Below are 22,385 nucleotides of genomic sequence, written 5' to 3'. Positions count from 1 at the left end.
TGCTGCAATGATGTGGGAGGCGCTCTTCTCCTTTACTCCTGTCACTCACGTCACCTCACGCACATCAGAAGAGACCATTTGTGTCCTCTCTCTTCTTCTTCTTCTCTCTCTCTCTCTCTCTCTTTCTCTCTTTATTTTCTTCAGTACATTCCTAACCACGTCAGACATTTTTCTGTCATAACAATTTTCTAGCGTGTAGCAACCACTTGGAAAAAGAAATGTACACAAAGACTTCAGTCTTTGACACTCACACACAACACACACACACACACACACACACACACACACACTCTACCGACTCGCACAAATTTTACACGCTTCCCAACCACAGACACTCAGTGTACAAATATGCATCCCCCAGTGGACCCCAGTAATGTCCTCCAGCCCACTGCCTCACCACCCCCTCGTCGTCCGCCCACCTCAGCTGAGCAGGGCTGAGCTCATTGTTGACCATGAAAGGAGGTCCTTTAAGCCAATTGAATGAGTAAGCAGTGACTCACTCGGCCCAATGGTGGATGGGGGACTGCACAGGGTCGTGCAAACATGGAGAGCGACTCGACTGTGGACCGTCCAGTCACATGAGCAGGGGAAACAACAACCAAAACAAATGTGTGGGGTGGGGGGGGCTGGGAGAGTCAAATGAAGTTTACACTGGAGATGCAATGGGGGGGGGGGTGTAAGGAGAGGGGAGGAGAGGAGAGGAGGATGGAGATGAGAGGAGAGGGGGATGAAGATGAGAGAGGGATGGAGAGAGAGGAGAGAGGGGGGTGAGAAGAGGAGAGAAGAGGGAGATAGAGAGAGGAGAGGAGGTAGAGAGAGAGAGGAGAGGAGAGGGGGGTGAGAAGAGGAGAGAAGAGGGAGATAGAGAGAGAGGAGAGGAGGTAGAGAGAGAGAGGAGAGGAGAGAAAGAGGGGGTGGAGAGGAGAGAGGCTGGAGTGAGCCAAGTCATCTGATCCATTCCCACACCAAGTCAAGTGAGCTCATGATTCAAGTGCCATCAGCAGTTTTTTTCTGAGAGCGAGGGAGAGAGAGAAAGAGCAAGACATCTCGAGAGGCTCTTAAAATAGCCTTGAATCTAATAGAGGCCTTTTTTCTCCTTTCTTTCTTTTGCTCTCTCCTCTGTTGTTGTGTTCTCTGGTAGACTGAGGCCAGAGACTAGAAAGGAGAGAGGAAGAGGGGGGGGGTATTTCCTAAGGGGGCAGGCTGGCATTCCTGGCATTTACCGAAACAGAATGTTACCAAAGTATTCCAGTGTTCTAGTGTCTAGTGTTTTGCTTGCTCTGGCTTTGTTTCTTTTTGTCTTATGGCTTCAACATGGCCAGTGTGTGTGTGGAGGGAAGTGGGCATCAATCAGGTTGGCATAAATCACCATTACATCATACCCAATCACCCCCTACCTCTACCAGAGTTCCTGCCAGTAATCCATCAGTCCTCAAATGCAGACATCACCAGGGGATGGCTAATCATCATAGCACACACACACACACACACATACACACACACACACACACATACACAGGGCCAGACCGATGAGTCACTATGATTGAAACTGTGGCCTCATCATCATCATCATCATCTCTTTCTCTCTTTCCCATCTCCCCTCTTCATCTCTCACTCTCCGTCTCTCTTTTATAAGTCTCTTTCTCTCTTTTTCTCTAACTCTATCTCACTCTTTCTCTCTTTTTCTCTCTATCACCAACTCTCTTTCTCTCTTTCATATCTCCAACTCTCTGTCTTTCTCCTCCCGACCCACAGAGACTGGAGAGGAAACATTACTAGGGAGAGAAAGTGCACACACACACACACACACACACACACTCTCTCTCTCACACACACACACTCACACACACACACCATCTCTGTCCAGGACAAAGCCCCTTGTCCAAGGTCATCTGACAGCATCATCAGCTGAAAACATGGGGGATGTGTGTTTTTCTCTCTCTCCTCCCTCTCTCTCTCTCTCTCTCTCTCTCTCTCTCTCTCTCTTTCTTCTTCTTTTTTTTCACACTGTGTTCCTAACAGGAAGTGACTCAGTGGTCCTGGGTCCAGTGAGGGGTTCTGTGGCCGCCTGATATGGAACAATGGCCTCCAGATGAAAGGGCCCGAAGAGAGGCTGGCGCATAGAGGAGAGGAGGAGAGGAAAAGAGGAGGAGAGGAAGAGAGGAGGAGAGGAGGAGAGAAAGGGGACCGTTTGTTTTCTGGCTGTGGCCAAAGAATTTCCCGCTAACAGAGGAGGGACTACATCACGCAAGGCTTAATTGTCGGGATAAAATTAGAAAGGGGAGAAAAATGTTCTAGAAAAGTTTAGACTGCAAAAAAGATGGCCACACGACGCAGCGGTGCAGGAGAAAGTTAATTAGGTGGTGCATGTCTGTTAGCACATTCAACAGAGAGAGACACACACAAGCAATGAATGCATTACCTAAACAGCAAGCGGAAGAGGGCTGCACAAACAGTCTGGACAGTCTTGAGAACACTCTTCAATACTGAAAGAATACTACACAATCAGTTTGGACACTCTTGAGAACAGTCTTCAATACCAAAAGAATACTACACAATCAGTCTTGAATGCAATACTGACTGCGAATAAAGTGACTGCACAGTGACCAAAAATAAAAACACTTTTTTTTTTAATTTGGCTTCTATTCTTGGCATTGCATGACAGTATGCATTCAAATGGCACGACGCCCGATCGTAAGTCATTGCGTGTTAACGCACTCTGACACGATGCAGTGCACATTTGGGTTGCCAGGTCTGGGAAGATATGCGAGGAGTTAATTGAGAGGGACAAGGGTGTCCCCTAATGGCAACCAGCTGCTGGGGACGCGGCCCTGGTGCAAAGGGGAAGAAGAAGCGTACAAGAGGGACAAAATGTGTGCGCAGAACAGAAAGCAGAAGAAAAAGTAGACAAGCACTACCCCAAACTCTAAACTAAAGACAGCCTGAGAATTTGGTGCAGTCTTGAAGACAAATAAAAGAAGATGTCGAAATAACAAGCACACATGTATACACACAGAATATCCCTCTAGCTAGATTTCTGAAGTGTGTGTGTGTGTGTGTGTGTGTGTGTGATTTGGGTGCTGTGGGGGGTAGGGGTGGGATGAATGGAATTTAATCTGATCTCTTGTGAGGCTTGTACTTTTCCACTCCCCCTGAGGCATCTGAGGAAGAGACAGGCTGTGGGTGTGTGTGTGTGAGAAAGAGAGAGGAGCACTCCACGCCCACCTGAAACAGTGAGTTGATGTCACCACACACACACACACACACTCACACACACGCACGCACTCGCACACACGCACACACACACACAGGCCAGGGCCCAGGTGAGGTGAGTGTCAAAAAACAAACCCAAGGAGCTGCAGCTGCATGTTGGATCACGAGAGCACACCAGACCAGACCAGAGCCGACGAGAGGAGACAGGATTGCATGGCACGGCGCTGCATGCTTGGCATTCATGCCTTTGCTCCCCTTTAACTGGCTTTTTGTGTCCACACGTTAAATAAGCAACACATGGCATCCGGAATTGTGCTCCCATTGCAATGAGCCTGCAGTTACATGGGCCGTTCTCATCCAAGAAGACACATGGTCCTGATAGCACATGCATATTTTGTTAAGTGAGTCAGTGAGTTGAAATGTAGATTAGGTTTTTAACGCCTCTTGTGTTTTCTAAGCATCACACACACACACACACACACACACACACACACACACACACACACACACACACACACACACACACACACACACACACACACACACACACACACACACACACACACACACACACACACACAAACTCCCTTGCATGTTGGGGCAGCCTTGTAACCGGAGGGTTGCCGGTTCGAGCCCCGACCAGTGGGCCGCGGCTGAAGTGCCCTTGAGCAAGGCACCTAACCCCTCACTGCTCCCCGAGCGCCGCTGTTGTTGCAAGCAGCTCACTGTGCGGGGATTAATGTGTGCTTCACCTCACTGTGTGTTCACTGTGTGCTGTTTGTGTTTCACTAATTCACCGATTGGGTTAAATGCAGAGACCAAATTTCCCTCACGGGATCAAAAAAGTATATTTACTTATAAACGCCTACATACACACAGAAACACTCAGTTACACAGACAGACAAACACACACACGCACATACACATTCACAGAAAGTAATTAGCGTACTATGCGTATGCAGTGCAGGATAAATAGTGAGAGATGAGAGCCTTGTAAGATGTGCAGTACCTGGGGTCACCATGTGGGGAGCACATCAGCCAGAGCAGGAGTCTGACATCAGCAGTGCTCCCATCAGCCTGCATAGCATACATACTCCACATGCCTCTCCACATTATACAACCACATCCACACACACACGCACGTCCTGCTAACTCCGCTAATGACATGGCTCAATAATATCGACTGCTGGCAGCTTCAACAGGCACCCAGATAGGCTGTTCACTGAGGCTTCTTTCCAAGTTAAACAAGGATGTTTTTTTTATCTTCTAATATGGTTTTCTAATAGTTTTGTTGTAATATAACCATGTTTATAACCCGTATGGTACATAACACTAAGGATGATTGGCATGCAAGAGCAGTTCTTCTATGAAACTTCTTGTGTCTTTATGATTCTTCTTCAGGTGATCTCTTTGTGATGTGTATTGTCTGTGTGTGTGGGGGTGGGTATCGGGTGAGAGAGTTCGGTTCTAAAGAAGAAAGTTTGTCGTTTGGTTCCAAAGAAGAAAATGCAGCATTTGTGAGGTGTGTGTGTGTGTCTGTGTGTGTGTGTTTGGAGGGGGGGGGGTGGTATCGGGTGAGAGAGTTCGGTTCTAAAGAAGAAACTACAGCATTTGTGAGGTGCCAAAAAACCCCTTCCGTCACAAACTGACCTGTGAATCTTGCACTGACAGGAACAGCATCACTAAGCTCTGGGTTTGCTGCTTCCTGTCTGTTAGACCACAGTAGAGATGAACACTTCTCTCTCTCTCTCTCTCTCTCTCTCTCTCTCTCTCTCTCTCTCTTACACACACTACCACAGTGGAAACTTCTCTAAACCTTCCCCACCTTCCCCACACACACAGAGACACACACGCACACACACACACACACACACACACACACACACACACACACACACACAGAGACACAGACACAACTCAAACTCGCTCAAACTAAGTGATGTCTGCACCTCTCAACATGCACTTCCCATGCACTTCCTTTCTCCCCTGGTTCTACTTCCTTCTAGAGCCTTCTGCTTCCACCACTATCTCCTCCAACAACACCCTGTTGCACTAGTGCACAAGCTTCTCATCCTCTGCTAGTCTTGTAGTGTTTGTATAGCAGTATGTATTGTCTACTAAGTTCTCATTTCCTCATTTTGTAAGTTGCTTTGGATAAAAGTGTCTGCTAAATTAAGAAATATAAATGTTCCGCACATTTCACAACATTCTGTCGTTCTAATTAGTATACGAGTTAAAATGAGAGACTTGCTTCAAGAGACTCAGTTAAAAAAGGAAACAGGTGAGTGTGTACATGTACTCGATGAAAGAAGGGCTCAAGATGCTTTTAGAGGACATCATGTAAACCTCCACCAGACTAGAGCACCCAACCACCCCTTACTCATTTAGTACTTCAAAACCACCAACTCAGCTGCGGTTTCAGTCGAATTCTGAGAAATACCACACTTGCACACTGTATCAAGCAGATCTCCCCTCAATGTTCGTCACTCAGAGTGGTCAAATCTTGCCTTTTGATCACATTCTCACTTCTCTTGTGCATTCCACTTTTACTCAAAAAAACAAACAAACTCAAAAACACTGTGAGACTTCAGACTCCAACCCTGAGAACAGTATTATATTGTGTCACTCAGGCAAAAAAGCACACTTGCGTAGCATGCTGACAAAAAAAAAACTGACATGCAAAAACAGAACAGGGTGCACCCATACTCACTTCCTCTCGCAAAATCTCCCCTCTTTCACACTTCCCCGGCCATGGCGGATCTTCACAGTTGACGCACGTCACGCTCAGCTCAGGCCTTTGGAGGCATGCTAAACATAAACGACACGGTCTATGCTATACCCAACAGATAAATCACCATGACCCACCAGCTGGTGCGAGTATTGACCTCCGACATCGAGTGATGTGTGCCACACGAAGCACAGGGCGAGATCTTTGTGCAGGGCATTGAGCCATCTGCACTGCTGGGGCTATTTCTACTATGTGGCAACTGGCCGCAACACCGCGGACAGGAAGGACCATGACAGTTGTGAAAAGGAGACAGGAAGTTGCTGCGAAGGCACAAAAAAGTGCAACTGTCCTCAGGACCTTCTGACTGCTCCAAATAAGCTCTAAACATCTATCGCCCAGTTGCTCAGGTGTTTGTACCTCATTTGGCCACTCTCCAAAGTATACACATACCGCATGCCAATATTTCACCACTTTTATGGACTGACTGGCTTCATGTGCATGTTACAAATGGGTTCTAGTCATTCTGAAAATGTTTAAAGACACCAACAGCAATCGAAAGGTCAATCCTACATGGTATTAGTTTGTGTTCAGTACTATATGCTAGCAAGACCTCCAAATCAAACAGCATAAGGAATGCACCAGGCTCATTAATAACCGTACAGTGGGTTGGCTGGACTCTCAGAGTGTTAGAACAGCACCTTGCCATTTTTGGGGGAGCCGGTGGAAAAACACTGGCCAGTGGTTAACTGCAGGCAAAACCGCACGCACATCACCCGCACTATCTCAGCTGCCACCGATACAGCAGCCAAACCAACTGTACCTCAGATGCCTTGGTGTTGGCGATGCCGGCCGTTAATTTTGGCTCCTGCACACGGAGAGCCGTCCCTGGCCCTCGATGGATACCGGTTGATCAAGAACGCTTCCCAGCAGAGTCCAGGTGGCGAGATGGGTGTCCACATTCGTCCCTGGATGCAGTTAAAAACAGCTGTTTCCACTGCAGATCTCTCCACTCACTGAGTTGAGCAATCCCTTGGTCTCGTTCTTTTTTTGGCGTGGCTACCTTTGTAGATGTGTTACGCAAAATAGGTTGTGGCTTCAACTGAAGGCACAAAGTGGGAAGGACTGACAAATGTTTACCATTTTAAAATGCTTTCAATCGAGAGGAGGTTAATCTGCGATCGGCTGTAAAGCGACAAACACCACCATCTACACTCTCCACCCATCTACTGGTCTGTGTAGGTTCATACCGATACCAACATGTCTCAGCGCATTTGTCAAGCAGGAGGCGTAGGAGGCAAACCCAGAGAGAGAGAGAGAGAGAGAGAGAGAGAGAGTGAGAGAGAGAGAGAGAGAGAGAGAGAGAGAGAGAGAGAGAGAGAGAGAGAGAGTGATTATGTCCCAAACACATCAACAAAACATGCCCCCTCTCTTATGCCTTTACGTAGCCTTGGGGTGAAAAACGCAAAGACAACCCTGGGGTCACTTTGACTCTGATTGACGCCAACTTTGCTTGACTTGGTGCCACGGTAGTGTGGCCGATAAGGGGTTTCATTGAAATCTCTCAAGGTTGTTATTGCAAACAGCCGAGGGGGGTGTTTTGCAGTGATGTATATAACCCAAGCTCAAGCAGGGTGGGACACTCTATGAGCACCTTGTGTTGCACACTAGGCTGTCTGTGTGGCTGACTGTGCTGTTCTTTAGTCTGCAACAGCCTTGGCTCACTTTGCATCGTAGACCATGACTAGTATTTTCAAAAGCCAGCCACATACCGAGCATGTCTGGACACAAACTGTCCAGTGGCAGGCATGCTGCAGTCATCTTCAAAAGCAACCATTTCAAACGAGCCCACCAAGTAAGCTCAGCACACTACATTGCCACAAGGAGGTTGTTTTTCTTCTTCTGCAGATCTATCACAGTACACAGACATCTCTCTCTTTCTCTTCTCTTCTCTTCTCTTCAGATAATGAACAAAAATGAACTCTGGCTTTCCCGCCAAGCAATGTCATCTTCTATAGCACACCCACCACAGCTAAGCAGTAGAGTAAAACAGGCAGACCATATCAAGTCATTTGAGAAATATATAGTCCTGTTGTGTCTTTACGAAACGTAATGAGGAGACATGAGGTTTCCTCTGCCTGGACTAGATATAAACCACTGACACCCCTTTTCTGACAGAGAGCAAACCCTAATAAAGCCATTGATAACTCAGCGCATGACTGATCTGATTACCAGCTAATTAAATCTGTTTGATCAGAATGAGATCCACCACGGGTGGAAGGAAAGAATGGATGCAAGAATAGAGCAATATAGCCACACAAGTACAGGTCTCAAAACACAACAGACACACAGTATACAGTAATAACTCTGCTATGCTCTAAATAACACAATGCTTCAATACATATTACAGTAGAGGTTTGAAAAAGTTTGTTCTTATGACTACAGGCAGTGAAGTGTAGCCACCATTTTGTTGTCCAGAGATGAAAGGCAGGTGGTAATGACTGTATTTTGAGTGTGTGTGTGTGTGCGTGTGTGTGTGTGTGTGTGTGTGTGTGTGTAAAGGATACAGGTCAATATTTGAGGAACAATGTGAGCCTTTGCAAAGCAGATCGTTTGCTTATGATAGCAGGAAGAAAGGAGAGGCCCACAATATGGCAGCACACAATAAAATAGAGAGCATGGGACAGGAGCTGCATGGAGCATCAATAACCTGCTAGTCAACCAATCAAAACAGGGCAAAATACTTCTCCAAATGAGAACCATACAGCCTCCATCCAAAGAGTCTCAAGGAAACAAAGTCCCGAGGGTACAGATACGTGTGGAATCCCTTTAAGGGCCTGAGAGAAAACTCATGTCCACTATACCATCCACCTGCTGCTAGCACAAACAAATGGTGACAAATGCATTAAAGAGACTTGTTTTAGTTCAGGCAGTCAACAAGTCACCTGGGGATCAGGGCCTCAGCTCATGCAAAGGAGAGAGGTAAACAAGGTGCGGCCGTTGCCTAGAGACCAGCTTATAGGATAATTGTGAGAGCAATAACGAACGGTGCTGAGAGAGGACGAGGGAAGGAGGGCGTCGATCTCTTAGGAGTATGAGTGAGCGACTAATGACACGGAGAAAAGGAATTTGGCGGAAAGAAAGGAAGGAAAAAATGGGAGGAGACTGCAACAACAAAACATGGTCACTTGTTTATCACCGAATGTCAAGCCACAGAGATATCAGACCACATTTCTCCTCAACACCGAAAGGAAAGATAAAATGGCCAGCATGATCAACTAACCATTTACTACATTAGATACCAATGCCCTTGGCATCGTTTAAACAGTTGGTGAAACGCAAAAAGCTCATTTGTTACCACACACACCTTACTACACACACAATAACTACCATGTGGCACCTTGACACTTTCAGTGATGGAGACAGAAATACAAATAAGCACAAGGGAACCAACACAGGATTTAAGAATTCTGCAGGACTTTTTTTACACTGTTGTAATCTTACTCCACTAACAGTGTATCACGCCCACATACAAGTGCTCCCACGCCTCGCACAGACTCACTCCTCGTCCAATGTGACCTTTATCACTGTTTGTGCATCAGTGCTTCTTCACATCAGAGATTATTCTGCTGCGCTCTGCATCTGCTCAGCTTCCTTCGTTGGCTCGGCTTGGATTCCCGCCATCATATACATTATCTACAGTTCACTATGACTTCCTCCCTCATCTGTTAACCTATAGGGTTCAAAACAGCAACATTAGGTTCCTTGGTGGTAGCCGCGATAGCTAGCGCCAGAGTCATTTCTCGCTTCGTAGGCTCCTTTTGGCTCATATTCGCCGCACTCGGGCCACGTGTGAGCTCCGTGCTAACGACACCCTCCATCTCCCTCAGTGGAGGTAAAGCTGCACAGCACTTTACACTCTGCTGGCCTCTTTGAAGGCTGACTACGCCTGTCAGAAGAGATCAGAAGTCAATCCATAACACTTAGGATTAGCAGGAGGGAGTCTCTTTGTATATTACATGCTACCTATGCAGGCATGTGACACATGCAGAAACAATCCTATAGGTCACCCAATGTCTGGAGAGGAGAACAGAATGGTTTTCTTTTTCTTTTCACTGCTCAATCTTGTATAAGCGGGTCACATTTTAGGAATTTACTGGAAAAGGGTTTGACTTTGGACTACTGTGTTTCACATGACATTTTTGGTATATGTGTCAGAGCAAAAAAGGGCAGGAGACACAAGATGCAGTTTGTTTGAAGACTCTAGTTCATATTATGTACAAAGTACCAGGCCATATGATGTATGTTTTAAGGCATGTAGACTCGTCAGTAGGAAAAGTACTGTGCTAAAGGGGTTAAATGTTCTACAACAAATGTGTCATTTTCTAATAGCATCAGGCATCTTTATACAGCCTCTATGGTTTAACAAGGAAGTGGTTAGTAGTCAACTTTATCACTTGGTGTCCCAAATCAGAAATAACCTGAGCACAGGATGTGCCATTGCAGCAAACCGGTGCAGGCATGTGTGTAAAACACTCGGAGCGAAACAAAGAGCTTTTTCAGGCAGGGACCCATTTGTGAAATGTTTATCTGTGGGAGTATCTCCCTCTCTCCCTCTCTCTGTCATGTGGAAACACACACACACACACACACACACACACACACACACACACACACACACAGAGATAAATGAACTTACCTGGCCAGAAACATTCTTTGCTGTTTTTCCCCCCCCAAACCCTAAGAGACCGATTCTGTGTGTGGAATTCCTCCCCCTACAACCGCCATGCCACCTCAGTGGCACTGTGCCCTGCCAGTGCCCTGCCTGTGCCCTGCTAGTGCCCGTAACCCCCCCGCCTGCCTGCCCTTTCCCTTGGTATGTCCTGACTCCACCTTCTAGCCACGGTGGCGTTGCATAATCCCGGGCTTTATCAGGATGGCCACCATGACGTGATGCGCCGCGGAAAACCCCGCCTCGTTATTATGCTCCTCTTCAGTTGCTGTGTGCATCACGAGGGCTTGTGGACGAAGGCTGGTCCAGTCCTTTAACTCCAGACCTCACTGGCAGCCCAGGCGTCTGCCTTTACCACGCTGGCTCCAAAGCCTCCTCACCAACTTTGCCCCCCTGGCAGCTGCAGACCAATAAACTGGAAAACTGTCTGAGTGTGGACAAAGGCAGAATTGGAGGAAGGGAGAGAGAGAGAGAGAGGCAGGTGGGAGAGGGCCGTTGAAAAGGGCCACACAAACAAAAGGGTCTTCTTTTAGGTGTACACAAGGCCCGGTTCTCTGTTTTGTTGGAAGGAGAGTGTATACACTGCCGGGAACACACTGGCAAACAGTCCACATTAAAAAGGGGATGGGATGTGTGTGTTGAAGGGGCCTTGGGGTGGGGTTGAGGAGTCATGTAACTACAAGCCCAACCGCCGGGAGCATACTCCGTGCACAGAACGTTTTGCCCCCTCCAGTGATACAAATCAAGGATAAGGATGCTCATATCCCACTCTTGCAATCTGCCTCTCTGTGTCTGAGATGAGATCGGCAGCCTGTGAGTGTGGTGGGTGGTGGGATGATGAAGGTTCAGATTCTCGGGAAGTGAGCTCTTCTTCATAACAGGAGCTGCCTAGTCTGAGCTTGCTTATGAACTCAGACTCTTGCAACACAGGGAGAGTGCGTCGGCCTGGTGGGGGTGGGTGTGTGGGTGGGTGGTGTGGGTTAGGACACCGGGAGAGCTCGTCGGCCTGGTGGGGTAGGGTGGGTGGGTGGGTGGTGTATGTTAGGACACAGGGAGAGCTCGTTGGCCTGGTGGGGAGGGGTGGGTGGGTGGGGTGGGACAGCAGCAGTATGGAAACTCAATGCAAATGCCCCTGGGAGAGGCAGCAGAAACACAAAGAGCTGACTGACTGCATCTTATGACCACACAGGCCATGGGTGAGGTCCTTGGGCTCATGATGGGTGATGTGTGTATGTGTGTGTGTGTGTGTGGGGGGGGGGGGGGTCCAAGACAAAAGTCCAAGACAAAAACAAAAAACTGCTGAGAGAGGCCTGAGCACTCAGCCCTGAAGGCTTTCCCACACACCTCTCCCAAGCACTTTTTCAAACGTTTCTTTTTTTTTTCCATGATTTTTCACAGTGATGATGACTAGGTAAGGGATAATGTATAGAACGCCGGTCATTACTGGGAAAATAAGTCCCGACAGGGCGAACCGGCCTCCGACGCGCAGCGGAGGGGTTTTGTTCCGCCCTGAAGGGACTTATTTTCACAGTAATGACCGGCGTTCTATACATTATCCCGCTTATTATAAGGCTACTTGCCAAAACGAAATAATAAACTCCCCACGATATGACTTTAGCCTACATAACCTAGCCTATTTGTTACCGTTCATCGTGGCATTTGCTGAGAAACAAATAGTTCGCAACAACACACGCTGCTGAACTTGAATCAAACATTCTTTAGAACACAGCTGATTAACCTTCTGCTTTCACGTTTGAATGAAGTTCCAGTCCTTGCGTAGTGATATGAAAGACGTATCAGAAGCACAAAACCCGTTGCCATTGACAGCGGTAATTATGTTTGCAGCGGTAATTACATGAATTTATTTACTGCTAGAACTTTGGGAAATCCCATTCAAGTCAATGGAGCGTTCTACTAGCATTGTGAAGAGCCGTATAATAAGGTTGGGTATCGTTTGGGTTTTATCCGATACCGGTGCTAAATCGATACTTTTAAAACGGTGCCGGTGCCGAAACGGTGCCTGAACCGTTAGCCTACTTTGTTTTTAAAATGTTTTAAATTAAAATGGTCTAAAGCATGAATTGCTTTTTTTTATTGATAAGACAAATTTAAACATGAAATTGAACTGTTATATTCAATTTACTATCAATATGTCATTGCTCCTACGAATAATACATTTAAATGTTAAAACAGCTTGCCATGCATGCACACACAATGGTAAGCTCTGCTTTCAAGTTTACCCAGTGTAGGCGGTTTGCCATAAGGTAGGCTATGCTAAAACCGCTTGCCATATAACTGCCAGGTCATGGACAACGGCATATGCAAGCAAGCAAGCTAATCTACTGTAACAGGGACTCTACTTTCCAGTTAATTCAGTGTGTTCCCAAATGCTTCAAGAAATTTCATGTCTTAACCCATAACACGCAATAGTTTTGAACATGTTAGGCTACATGTCGGTGTTGAAGTGTTTAGATTCCCAGCGCTAGCCTAGTAGGCATTTTATCAGCAACTATGGCTATGCGCTAATACCAGTCAGCTGAGTTTAATTAGCGATAACCTACGGAGATGGTTTCGTAGCCTCTTTGACAGCTCAGTGACATCAGGTATGTAGCCTAACCTATTATTTATGTTTTTGCCAGCTAACTTTTAACATGATCTTCATATTCATTGTGATGCTATATGGGCCTCATGCACATGAAATATTAATATCATGCCATTATGTTGTTTAGAACACACCGTGAAATAAAGTTTTCACCTTACAACTTTGCTGATAACATTTAAAATAAATGCCAGTTAGCGCATTAGCAAGGATATTGTGTAATGTATAGCCTACTGTTGATGTAGTTTCATAGCCTTTTGCTTACAGTGTGTAGTTAGGCCCACTGCTAGATTTTGACAGGAGCTTGTGATATCTCTTTAAAGTAAGCTACTTGTATCTGAATGTTATGCTATCAGAGCAAGACGTTAGAGATGTCGCATGACATGCAGTGATGCCTCCTATAAAATAATATAAAAAAAAATGCTATTTAAGCACCGAAATGAGGCACCGAAATCCACGTTGTTATTCGATGCAGTTACTACCGCTTGCGTCGGCACCGGTGCAATATTAGAACCGTGTTTCGGTGCCCAACCCTAATGATGACCCACTGACATTCTGAACTCCAGACTTTAGAGCATCCAACAGAAAGTAGGCCTATAGCTCTGTGTGTTTAGGAAACAAACGCAATAAACCAACCTCCCCGCAGGACCTGAATGAAGGCAGCCTCTGTGCTGTACAGCTCTATCGGCTGCGCATCCCCCACATTGCCTGGGAGGGCTTTGATTTCATGCAGCCCTCCCTTCCTTCTCTGGAACCCCCCCGAGACGCATCCTGTTGGTGCCCTGATTCTAAAGCATCGCACAAACACACCGAAAAGAGCTCACAACAACACGTGGCTTCTTCGGTCTTTCATCATGTTTCTTCAAACAGGTACCGTCGAGACCATACCTTGCTCTTCTTCCAACACTTGCACCTCATTGACTTACGCCATTCACTGTATCCTTGGCCTCATAACCTGCCCACACATACGTTATCAACCCCTGATCAGTTTTACAACTGGAAAAGCATAACTCAGTCATGACCAACAGGTGGGTGAAGTCCCATGGTACGCAATAAAACTCCAGGAGCCTTACTTGACATACGTTCCTGTCTCTAGACTCCAATACCAGTTATGCAACCGGCCCAGCAACACAGTCGTCAGGGTGGAGCGAGCCGATTGGCTCAGTCTGCCTGCTCGGAGGGCGACCCAGCCCTCTACTGTTTGTTCAGAATCCCAATAAGGCCAAAGCTGTTTAAGTCTCAATCTCCACACCAACTCTTCCCCCTCCTCAACCCCAACCACCTCCTCCTCCCGCTTTTAATGATCTAGTTACAGGCAGCAACTTGTTGTCAGAGTATTGTGTGTACAGGGTGTGTGTGTGTGTGTGTGTGTGTGTGTGTGTCTGAGTATGTGTACCCAAATCTGAGGCACGCCCGGCCTTGTGTGACAAGAGAAACTCAGCCACCCCCGCGGCCCCCTGTCCAACCCCCACCCCCCTCACTCGGTCGCTGCAGCGTTCCCCCCCCTGAAGACACAATGGCATTCAGTCAGGTGCTGCTGTCTCTGGCCGCTAGACCAGGTGCTCAGCTTCATTTACAAGCCAAATCAGAGGCCTGCATGGCTGGGCTGTGCGAGGCGTGGCGTGATTAGAAAGATATCCAAACAGCCTACTAGATCTACTCCCTTTACAGATGTCTGCTCAGCTGTGGGGGAGATATTTAGAAAAAGAGGCAGGAAAGTGGGGGAGGGCTATCCTGTTTAGACTACTTGTAGCAAATAGTTGGTGTCGCAGTAAATGAGTGCAAAGAAGATGCAAGAGATGTTTGGTGAGATACCGGTGAGAGCGTAATGTAAAATAGAAGCATATTAATTATATCAATCTCCAGATACTGACACAGGATTCATTTTAAAGGCTTATTTAGAACTGCAAATGTTAAACTTGTTAAAATAAAGTAAATATTTAGTCCACGAGCCAAGATCTCTTGTGAACACATCACATGACAACCTATATCAACCCCACGGCCACTGCATGCACGTCAATTAAACTATCTTGTGTGTGGATGGTCAACTCATGTCCAACACTCAAGAGGAACATGTTTGTGAGAAAGAGGAAGCACACCTGACCTGAACATTTCAGATCACAAACTCGCACCAACGCCATCTCAAAACCCCATCTCAAATAACATCTTTCACCCCCGCACTGATACCAGCCACGTGAAAACCATTTGAAGCTTAGATGAGCCACATTGGAAAAATGAGATGGACAAAGCCAAGGGACTTGTTTGTCACCTCCCCGCCCACATTAACTGTCAAAAGAAACCTGCCGATGTTCGGGCTTAGCAGGATGAGCAACATTCATCTCTGAATGTTCTGGTGAGCTCAAGCTCAAATGAGCCGGGCTGAGCTTGATAAGCCGCAGCCCTTCAAGTGCCAGATGAGATGCCACGCACATGAATGTGGCATGAGACGCCACTTATCTGCCTGGCAACAGAACGGCAGATTGGGTTTTAGCAGCACCTGGTGTTGGGAAGCGTGGCTGGGTGCGTGGTTCGCAGAAGAAACTCTATAGTTATAGTTCTCGTTTCCACACCAGCTACCCACAAGCCATCATGTGGGCTTGGCCTGGGACTTGCAAAACACGAATCCCAGCCTACTTCCAACTACCCATATATGGTAATGATTCTTCAGTTTTAAAAAAATGAACAATTAAAATGTTGTAAAGACGGAGCAAAACTGCAATGCATGTCAGAAAGAGTGGAAACTAGATGACGAAGAACTTCCGAAGACACGTTGCATTTCACATTATATGAAAAGTGTGCCATGACGTGTTATGCATGGTGAAATATAAGTCTATAAAAGCATTTGCCAATATCACTGAACATGATGCTGTGACATTATGTCCTTTCAGTCGCTGCACAAGACTTTTTAAAATAATAACAAAGATGTCATATTTTCATAAAAATCATTGAACGTCAATTCAGGTTTGAACATGGGTAATAATTTCTACCAGCAGATTATTGTAAGAAACACACCGGCATATAAACTCCATTCAATACAACCAAGCTTCAATTTGCTTGATTAGATGAACCTAAACATAAGAGTAGGAGTGTAGAGTCAAAAGATCAGGCACCAACCTCAGATCCACGGGGCTTGCGTGTCAGTCTCCATGTTTGTGAAGAGAGAGGTGTCAAGATGGGTACGGCGTACCAAAAACACAGAGAAGGCCACAAAAAGAGTAAGAAAAAGCGGGCTGGTCGAGAGAAAAGTAGTCCAAGGGTGTGCCTAGAGGTTGGTGAGTGGCATCGCGATTCTGTTGAAGAGGAGCGACCTGTTATTGCCCTCTCCCCCTCGCATCAGCCAGAGATAAAAAAAAAAAAGCCCCAACAAACTGAAACGAGCGTGAGAGGAGAAGAGAGGAGAGGAGGGGAGAGAAGCGAGCGAAGGCAATGGCTGCTGGAGGATTTTTAGTTTCAAAAGCAGAAGTGTAGTGAAGCAACTTGCCCTCTCACACTGAGTCACCGACACCAACAGCCATTGGTGCGGAGGTGGGAAGGGGGCGGTGGAGGGAGCTGAAACTCCCGAGGCCATCCAATCAGAGGCCAAGACAAGCCCAATATGCAAATGACTTTCAGGTGAGCTGTGTCAAGGCTGGCGATTGGCTGCAGCCTCTGGTGGTGGGAGGGAACAGGCGGGAGGACAGAGTAACACTCAAGACAACACCTTGAGCAGTTGGGAAAGGCAAACGACTCATTTCTGCCGAGGGAAAGGAGTGCCAGGATCTGGCCTGCTCAGTCACCCACTATTCAGGAGGGTGACGCGTGGACTTTGACCCGGTGCCTTCACAGCACCACAGCACCAGATCAGCCCAGCATGGAGCAAAACAACACAAGCCCCAAGGCCCCCAGCATGTGGGCCCAACCATCGAGTAACAGGCGGACCGAAGTGGTTCATGATCCCATCTATGCAAAAGATTCTAAATCATAACCCCCCTACACACACACACGCGCAAGCACAAACACACACACACACACACACACACACACACACACACACACACACACACACACACACACACACATACACACACACACACACACACCTCTGCCCTGCATCTCAACCTGCTGACTTTAGTCAACTGCAGTGCAAATAATGGGTTTGTAGGAGCAGATGAATTGGGGGAGTGGCCCTCGAGGGCACAGTGAGAGCCATAAAACAGCCATTGTGTTTGACCCAGGAGCAAGATGAAAGCTAACAACAGAGGCCGTAAAACACACACACGCACGCACACACATGCACACACACATGCAACACTCACACACACACACACACACACACACACAGGCATACATACACACACACACACACACACACAGGCACAAACTCACACACACACACACACACACACACACACACACACACAAAAGTATGAATCAAAACAAAATCAAAAGTATGTTGGTGGGGGGGGGCATGACTACCATGCTGTTTGGCAGCTGGGTCAGGTGTGTCTGCCTGTGTGGTTGTGCGCAGGAGAGAGAGAATAGAGAGAAAATGTGTGTGTGTGTGTGTGTGTGTGTGTGTTGACATTTAGTTAAAGGCTCATGTGTTTCTCCCAGTGGTCCTTCGTGTTGCCCAGCGATGAGGTGAGCACACCTGTCCACTTCAGCTGGAGAGCCCTAGATGACCAATTACTTTCAGATGACACCTGGAGCCTCTGACTAGCTCACCAGCCCCCTTTTTATCCCACATGCCCAATGTGCAGGTGTCAGAGGAGGGAGAGGATGTATCAGGAGGGTAGGGAGAGTCACTGTTAAGCACTTTGGGTGCCTTGATGAAGCGCTATTTGAAATACATATTTAATAACACTTGTTGTTGTTGTTGCTGCTGCTGCTCAACAACATTTCTACTGTTATAACTGGATATATAAGTAAAGCGTTAGCGTATAATGTAGTGTATGTACTGTATTCATGCATGTGCATGTGTGTGGGTGTGTGTGTGTGTGTGTGTGTGTGTGTGTGTGTGTGTGTGTGTGCGCGAGTGTGTGTTTGCTTGTGTATCTATGTAGGCTACAATTGTCGCTTTGGACAAAAGCGTCATATAGTTTATGTGCGTGTACTATATGTCTGCATGTTTGTGTGCGTGTACTATATGTCTGCATGTTTGTGTGCGTGTACTATATGTCTGCATGTTTGTGTGCGTGTACTATATGTCTGCATGTTTGTATGATCATCTGTGTACAGCATGTGTGTGTGTGGGCTGTTGTCTGAGTGAATATCAATAAGTGCTGGTTCTTTGTAGCACATCTTTATCTGACACGATCCAGTTGACAAACAGGAAACCAAACGCTAGAGCATGGTTGGGGGGGAGGGGGGGCTTCTACGTATGGCAGGCTTCAGCCACAGGCCCCAGTTGCAGGGTTTAACATTGCATGTGTGTCATTAGTGCATTCAGAATAAAGACCATTCTCCATCAAGCCTAGGTGTTAAGTGGAAAAACAACCCTGACAGATCTTTATTAAGTCATTAAGCCCCTAATCTAGCCGATGTTAGAGAGTTCTTAATCTGACGCGCATGCATAAACAAATCATGCTGAGCTGCTCAGAGTATGCTGAGTAACCAAGTCAGAGAAAAATGCTTCCCAACACTGCCAGTTAAATGGCAAAAAAAAAACAGTTGCCATAAAAACAAAAAACAGTTGCCAACACTAAAAAAAAAAGGATTTCCAGTCTTGTTTTGATCATATTGCAGCGTTACGGTACGTGTTAGTAAGAGAGCACGTGCGGCGTCATTTATGAAGGGAAGCTTTGTGACCAACCAGCGCGGGTACTTCTCTCTCTCTTTCTTTCTCTTTTTTCTAAACAAATAAACGGGCGCAGAAATGAAAGGGCAAATTTAATAGACACATTAGGTCATATCTGGCTCATGCCGTCCGGCCTGCAATCTGCTCCCGCGCAGCCTCGTTAGCAGATGCGACGGAGGACATTCTGTTCCACCTTTTTCAGAAGGGCTGCAGATGCCAGAGCCTGGTTTCTACACACGATCCTCCCTGCACGCCTGTCAGGGAGCACCACAGCAGAACAGCCTGGAGCCCGTGAACGCAGAACCCCGGATTTCACAAATTAACTGAAGGGTTTCAACAGGATTAAACTCGACAACTTGCTAATAAGTACTGTACATAAATATAATTGGTAAATAAATGGTAAATAAATAAATAAGACATAAAATTGTGGTCCATCTGTGATGCTTGTTTGATGGGGTAGAGGAAGTGAGCGAGACAGTGCTTTAAAGTTTTAATGAGCAGTTCCTGACAGCTCGGTGTCATCGTTTGACTTCAATTATCGACTCCCTGCCCCTGCCCATGAATTATTCCCTTTATGATTTTAATGCAGGCGGATGAGTAGCCCTCTCAACAGAGAACAGTGTGTGTGTAAAGTGGGATCTTCAGATCATGTGTTGGGATACAAAAGACCGTATTATGAAGCCAGTGCAAGTTTGAATGAGCCACGGATATTCCGAGGATAAGACTGATGGCGGTGGATTTGTTTTCACACTTCACTAGAGGGTGAGGGCAGACTCACACCATGTGCCGAGCCTCACAGATGAGGGCAGAGTTAAGTCATGTGAACGGGCTGTGAGAGCATGCAGTCAGTGACACACCTTTGCCTCCCGACCTAAAAATAATGACGAGCTAAGCTAAGCCTTCGCTCAGCATTACCACACGCCAGTCCAAGCAAAACAGCATGGGCCCACAAAAAAACCCTTCATTTTTCTGCTACGTGCCCAGATTTAGAAAAGCAGACACCACATCTTACCCCCAAAACGCTGGTGCAACTCATGTTCTGTGTCAACTGGAGCTATTTTCTATTCCAACAACCACTCACATACACCATGTGTAGCTATGTTTAATAAACATGCCAGTCTAAAAAGAGTGTATTTTAATGTTTTTTTTTTTTTTTTTTAAATAAATCTAAAGGCCTTCTGATCATTGTTCAACCTTCCACAACATACAGCCTGAAACACTTGGTATATTGTTTTATATGTGAGGGGGAATATAACGAACAGCTTGTGTCCTCTGATAGTTACTAAGACTTTGTTGAGATATACTATCTGCAGTAATGTAGGAAGAACCTTGGAAGGAGAGTAAAACAGATAAAATGACCCAACAAATTAAAATAGGCTCGGAAGAGAAGACAAGAAAGCCTTGAGAGGCCTTGAAGGACGGAAAAAAAAGCTTTCTTGGAGCAGACAGTGTTGTTTGTGTAGCTCAGATGATGACTGGTCCACAGGAAGGGACTTTATCCTGTCTTACAGCAATGGGCCCTCTCCAGAAACACAGAGAGAGAGAGAGAGAGAGAGAGAGAGAGAGAGAGAGAGAGAGAGAGAGAGAAAGAGAAAGAGACTGGGCAGAGTGGAGCTTTAATTAGACCCACAGAGATGGAGCAAGCATGGACAAAAACACACAACACATTAAAGGACGTTAGGCTCTTAGAGCCCCCCCAATTGGGATAGAATTAGTATCAATCACAGCATGTCAAAGGTCATTACTGAGTGTCATCATCACCACCGTCATTATTCTTCCTGCCTACTTTCTTCTGCAGTGTCACAGCCGAGAGTGCTCGTATAAAAAACCTAAGAGTGCCCAGTCTGAAACATTTTCTGGTTCACCGCCTTCCGTTAAAGAGCCCGAAAAAAAAAGAAGCTCAGGACTGTCCAAGCGGCCCTTCCAGTCTGCGGCTCGTCAACCTTGACTGAGGGCGATGACGGAGCCGGAGCGAAGAGTGTTTTTACGCCCAGAGCTACGAGACAAAGGAGAGTGCAGGAGGGCAGGCGGTAGGTAGCGCAGTGGAAATTCCATCGAGCGGCGCGCACAAACACACAGAACACAATCGCTGAGTCATTGCCTTTGCTGTGTCTGTAGCCTGCTGTTATATGCCATGTTGACCATAATGTTACACCTCAGGTAGGTCACCAGCACATATATACAGTTAAGGGTGATTACACACACACACACACACACACACACACACACACACACACACACACACACACACACACACACACACACACACACACACATACACACAAACACTATATACACACACACACACACACAAACTCTACATACACAAAGTGTACAATAAACAGATAAACAATCTCAGACAAAACAGATAAGCAGACATATTCAAACACCTGGAGGTTGGCGTTGTACTGACGGGGTCGTCAAGGTACTAACGATGGTATAGTGTGTGCTAACTCTGGCCAAAAGGCGTTGGCTGCGTGGATCGTGTTGCATATACACAAAGCAAGGGGGCAAAGACCTGGTGGAAATGAATAAGGCCGTGTTGAATTATGGACACATTGCTTTGCTCAGATTGCGATGGTCCCTTCAGCTAGACAGCAACGACACATGACACGTGCTGGTTTTCTCTGACAATGGCATGTAAGGGCCAGAACGGGCCAAGGATCCTGAAGGTGTATACATACTGGCTAGGTTAAAAAAAGGCCATATAGGGTCCATGAAAACGGTTTGCAGCACAAAACGATTCAAATACTCTTATCTCAAATCAGTTATGTTCAATTGTAGAATTGTGGGAAGTTATCAGAACATATGTGATGCTTTAATTTGAACTACTAATTTCATTTCACATAATTGCACTGCTCGTTAATGGGCATGGTTTTGCACACTCATAAGAGTTTTCACTTGTGGAGTGAGATGTGCACTCTCAGGAGGAAAGGTTTTAGCTGCTTATTTACTGACATTCCTCGTTTACAGTAGTCTAAGGTGGCCGCCACCCACCCACAAATAGCTAAATAACCGTTTATGTTTAATACTCAAATATCAAGAATGGTTATTATGCCCACTCCTCCCACTCCAATATTACTTCACTTTCACAACCCAAGTTACCAGTGTTATCTTGATAGGGCTCCGTTTTGTAGTTATCCATTATAGTGACGCATTATCGCATAAATCATGCACTTCTGTGGGCCAATGCTGTACCTCACACACCGATAAGCTGAAGGAGTGTTGTGCTGGGAGTTGGTTTATTGGAAAGGCATATTATAACCACCTGTTTAAGACCATGGAGCTTACATTCTCTCACCCTTCCTTCCCCATTAAACATTGAACACATCTCAAGGCC

General features: G+C 46.4%; 1 protein-coding gene across 6 annotated transcripts in view; it reads right to left on the bottom strand.

The window, feature by feature from the left end:
* elf1 (E74-like ETS transcription factor 1) overlaps window positions 1-22,385 on the bottom strand; it is a 49,935-nt gene that overhangs the window by 21,968 nt on the left and 5,582 nt on the right. The window contains exon 1 of one of the 6 annotated variants that reach the window (XM_076291611.1): window positions 16,384-16,997. The exons of 1 other annotated variant lie outside the window; for it this stretch is intronic. The gene's annotated coding sequence lies outside the window, so the exon portion shown is untranslated. Of the gene's footprint in view, window positions 1-5,923; window positions 6,228-6,761; window positions 7,226-16,383; window positions 16,998-22,385 lie in introns of those variants that run through there. 4 more of the 6 variants (XM_076291606.1, XM_076291610.1, XM_076291608.1 and 1 more) reach the window with 4 other exon arrangements.

Source organism: Alosa pseudoharengus, unplaced genomic scaffold (genome assembly GCF_046254945.1).
Source record: "Alosa pseudoharengus isolate Yale_2024_CS ecotype anadromous, Long Island Sound unplaced genomic scaffold, YU_APseudo_1.1 YU_APseudo_1.1_scf_19, whole genome shotgun sequence".
NCBI lineage: Eukaryota > Metazoa > Chordata > Actinopteri > Clupeiformes > Clupeidae > Alosa > Alosa pseudoharengus.
The sequence above is the reverse complement of the archived record's forward strand: the minus strand, read 5'-3'. Positions and strand labels throughout refer to the sequence as shown.